This window comes from Mustela nigripes, chromosome 3 (assembly GCF_022355385.1).
Source record: "Mustela nigripes isolate SB6536 chromosome 3, MUSNIG.SB6536, whole genome shotgun sequence".
In the NCBI taxonomy this organism is placed as follows: Eukaryota; Metazoa; Chordata; class Mammalia; order Carnivora; family Mustelidae; genus Mustela; species Mustela nigripes.
Genome location: NC_081559.1, coordinates 140,666,704 through 140,671,920, shown reverse-complemented (window position 1 = coordinate 140,671,920; position 5,217 = coordinate 140,666,704).

Here is a 5,217-nt window from a genome sequence, read left to right as displayed (position 1 = left end):
TTTATAAATATATATGCACCCAATATAGAAGTACATAGAGCAAATACTAACAGATTTAAGTGGAGAAGTTAACAGCAATAGAATAACAGTATGGGGACTTCAAAACCCCACTTACATCAATAAATAGATTATTTAGACAGAAAACCAATAGGGAAATATTGGTCTTAACCAACACATTAGAACAGGTAGACTTAAGAGATACATGAAGAATGTTCCATCCAGAACCAGCAGAATACACATTCTTCTCAACGGCATATGGAACATTCTCCAGGACAGATTGCATGCTAGGCCACAAAAAAGTCTCAATAAATTCAAGAAGGCTGAAAGCATATTGAGCACATTTTCCTACTGCAATGATGTGAAACTAGACATCAATTTCAGGAAGAAAACTGGAAAAAAACACAAACACCTGGAAATTAAACAACATGCTACCGAACAACCACTGGGTCATTGGAAAAATCAAAAGGAAAACAAAACAAAACAAAACAAAACAGAGACAAATACTGCGTGACTTCACTTATATGTGGAATCTAAAAAAAAAAAAACAAAAAAATAAAAAAAATAAACAAAACAGAATAAAACCCAGACCAACAATCAGATACAGAGAACAGATTGGGGGTTACCAGAGGGCAGGGATGTAGGGGCTGAAATAGGTAAAGGGGATCAAGAGGTACAAACTTCAAGCTATAAAATAAATAAGCCATGGGGATATAATGTACAGCATGGGGAAATACGGTCAATAGCAATGTATTAATTGTATGGGGATTTCTTTTGATGGCTGCATAGTATTCCATTGTGTATATATACCAGGATTGATGGTAGCTACAACTATAGTGGTGATAATTTCAGTATACACAAAGGTTGAATCACTATATTGTACATCTTGAACGAACATAATATTTTATGTCCACTATATTTCAATAAGAAAAAAAGAAAAATTATTTGCCATTTAAGATGATAAGTCAAAAGAATCTGTAGCCAAAACTGCTAGCTGGCAAGTCAGTTGTTTAAACTGCTTTTCTAGAAGGAATACAATACTGATGCTTCTAAGTCAAAAGGGAAAAAAAGATAGGAAGGTAATTTTTCTAACATAATATGGAATAGATCATAAGTTTATTTTAAGAACAACTGAATAGAGATGTAATAAATAGATTTCATTAGGTCTATATTCTGTATCTCATCTGCTCACACTTAAATTGGAATCCCTTTTGTTATATTGTTTTTTTAGTTTTAAGTATTCTAATGGCTCGCGAAAATGTTAGTATTCATATTTAAACTTATTTTATTTGTAAAGCAACAAAGTTATCTTTAGAATGTTTATTTCTAAATGTAATCAATTAATTTTGGAAGGCAGATCTTGGATAACAAAACAGTACCAGCAAGTGAAAGCAAACTCAAATTCCAATAATCACCTCATAGTAGTTCCCCAGTTCGTCTGACAAGTGGCTAAGGAGTTTAGATTCATTTTCAGTGATGGGATTGTCGGGTCAGCATTTGAGATGTTCCCTTTACTACAGGAAACCTCTCTGTTCCTCATCCCTTTTTCTTCTGTTTTCTCCCATCTTTCCTGTCCCTATGTAATTTACCCCCCCACCTGTCCTTATTTTACTCTTAATTTCACAGCTTATATCACTTTTGTCCAGATAATCTAATTCTATGTAATAAATTGTCTGAAAATATTATCCATCATATTATATTTTACTACCATATCTAAACCAACAAGTAGTTGGTTAGTAGCTGGAAATATTTTGTTTCTTTTAGCATGGCTATTGACACATACTGAGTGCTCAGTAAATCCAAATTGATTTACTGGCTAATATAACAGATGGAATTTTCCTCCACATTTCACATTAGTATTAGGTTAAAAAAAAAAAAAGGAAAAAGGAAAAAAAAAGTTTATTTCCTTTTTTCTTAGCAAAAATCCCATCATTTTTTGAAAATTAAAGTAACAAGACTAAAATTAGAGGCTGAAAGGAAAGGATTTCTGTAGAATTAAGACAAGGTTGAGCCTCACAATACAGTAGATGCTACTAGAGTTGTCAAAGACATTGCACGTGTTTTCTCATGAAACAGAGACAAAATTAAATTTATGGGTCAGATATAAAGAAAGAAGTATAAATAACATGTGAGAGGATGCTTGAGGGTCAATTTAAACGAAACCTTAAAGCAGAGGTTTGGTTGTCCTCCCAATACACAACATTGTTTTGGATTTATGCTAACAACTTTTAAAGTCAAGACAATTCCCAAATGCTTTGTAATCAGTAGAGTAGCTAGATTGAAATATAAGATAGGTTTGGGACAAGTGTCATCCACATAAAACACTAATGTATCCTATCAGTTTTGTGAGTATCCCTCATGTCACAGTAACTACAAGGCATTTTAAGAAACTCCAGGAAGCTGTTTGAGGGATACTGTAAAGACCAGAGGGAAAGCAGAGAGCCTCATTTATCAAACTCTATTCAATATTGATTTAGTATCATCTGTATCTTTCATTATTAAGATTACCTTAAACAGAAAACCGCAAATAGGTAACACACGTATGTAAAAATTAAGACACCAGACTCTATAACTTAAATACCTATACCTACTTGAAATCAGATTGGTTCTTTTGCTCCATAATACTCACGGAGCATCTAGTATTGTTCTTAAACTCGATTTCATAGTGCATTAGATTTCCATCATCTAAAAGCTTAGAACATACTGAACCTTTATGCAATAACCTGATTAAAAACTGCCCTTATACTTTTTCCTTAAGGCAGAAGGGGTTTGAATAATCCTGTTTACCATGCAAGGCAATTGCCTCCCCGCCCCCCAACAGCCCTAGTAAAAATCATGATTTAACTTCTTTTTTTTTTTCCCAGTGACACTGTAAAACACAATGGCCCTTGTAAAAAGCCTTAGAGATGCCTCTAGAAATATTAGCTCATCTATATGCCCTAGACCATCTAATTAAATAGAAATTGTATGTCTTCAGTATAAAACTCCCTTTGATTAAAGTTAGTCTGGGAATACGGCTGAGAAGATAATGAATTTCAGTTACCCTATCTACAAAAGTTGCAGTGAAATGGCCCTTTGAAAAAAAAATCTCTTAAAACTTAGACACGAATAATTTAATGAAGAGAACTTGAATTTTTCAAAATATTGCTGAATTCAGCTTCAAACCCTCAGTCTATTAATGAAGTGATGTCTCCCTAAAACAATGAAGCCTTTTGTAGCCTTGCAGATGTGTTTCTGAAAAAGATTTCTATTTAATGCTACATTCCATTGCCCCTTCTTCCTCCCAGTAACTGTCACTGACTGTCAGTTCCTGTGTAGTGGTGTTGCCTATGCTGTCAGATCAATTTTTAGAGATAGGGCAAAGTCACAGTAAAATTCAGTAGTGTAGAAAACCCATTAATGTTGAAGGGGCTGTGCATGTTATATTCTCCAATGAAGCAAAAAGCTAGCAGGGATTTTAATAATGATAAACTCAAACATACAAATAGGCAAAACAAACATCATCAACAAACTTCTGTGTCTCAGTGAAAGACTGGACGACACAAAAGAGCAAATATTATCTCTGAAACCTTGGAAAGCAGCATTAGAAGAGTAGAGGAGAGAGTTGAAAGCTTCCATAAGCTAACAGGTTAGGCTCTTCTTGGGCCATTTAGGATTGACGTAGATAGCCAAGGATTCTAGTTCTTTAGATTTTTGAGAAGATTCTTCAGAGTTCTTGCTATATGCAAATATGGCTAGGATTAGATAAATAAAATATATGTATTCAGTGATTTTTGTTGGATTTACCCACTTTTTGGATTTACTCACTTTCTAACCTTAAATTTAGCCTCAATGAAAATATTAATATGTATACAATCAAGAGTTTGATATAATAATTTTTCATATAGGTATTTTATATATAGGTAATAAATACTATTTAAACGTGAAATATACATATAGGTAAAATTTTAAGATAAGAAAAATTAAGATAAAAAAAACCTTCATCTGTCTAAATGACTACATGTGTGATTAGCTTTAGTAATACCACAGTTTGGGAAAGTGGGGACCAGTTAACCATATTTCTATAAAGGAAGAATGTAGTCTTTTATAACAAGGCAGATAAAACAATACCAAAATATCTCAACTTAGTCCGGAAGTATTCTGTCCTATATAGAAGCCTCCCTAGTGAAGGTACGGCACATGTAGGATCATTAAAGGTTAGAACATTAAAGCAGGGAGACCCACTTCACATGTGACCTGGTTCACTTGAGGAGAGCTAGAGATTCAAGAGAGGGTAAGGACTCCTGGCTGGTGCAGCAGCTGGTGGAGGAGTACCTGAGGACAGAGCTCTCCTCTCGTTAACATCAGGGTGCCTACACTTGAATGCGTCTCTTGGTATTGAAAGCAATCAGGCAAAACCGCATAAATGCCAATTTTCACACCAATAAACACACACAATGTAAAATACAGTTGTAAAGCATAGTTTAGAATGCATGTTAGGGTTAAAACAGTAAGAAAAGTGCAATAAATATTTTGGAGAAAAAATATGAAGTAATCTCTGTAGTGATATCCCAACATGATGGTACAGATGAGCAAACGATCTTACTATAGGACAAACTCAGGAGTGTCTAACACAGCAACAGTGTCGTGGTCAATCAACTCTCAGCAGAGTGTCCAGGTATCACTTTGGGCAGAACAGGAGCAAAACCAGGAAAGTGACGATGGGGTCTATGTCCTAAGAAGACAGTACAGGATCCAGCCTAAGAGGAAGGGAAAAGTCTTGAGATAACATTGGAGGGGTTAAGCCTGACTGGTTTTAACAAGAGGCAGTAGAGCTCTAGATGTGGAATGACATTCAAAAATGAAGGAATGAGGGGCACCTGGGTAGCTCAGTGGGTTAAAGCCTCTACTTTCTGCTCAGGTCATGATCTCAGGGTCCTGGGATCAAGCCCCACATCGGGGCTCTCTGCTCCGCAGGGAGCCTGCTTCCCCCTCCCCCTCTGCCTGCCTCTCTGCCTACTTGTGATCTCTCTCTGTCAAATAAATAAATAAAATCTTTAAAAAAAATGAAGGAACGAGAAAACAAACTGAGGAAAAAGGAAGTGGGATTAAAGAGAGCAAATACTGGACAGAGTGACCTAATATTATTACTTGAAGATGGGTCTGTGGTTCTTTGCAGGAACAGGGTCCAGGAATAAAAGTGTTCCCTGACACTGACATCACGTTATCTAGATTTAGAGA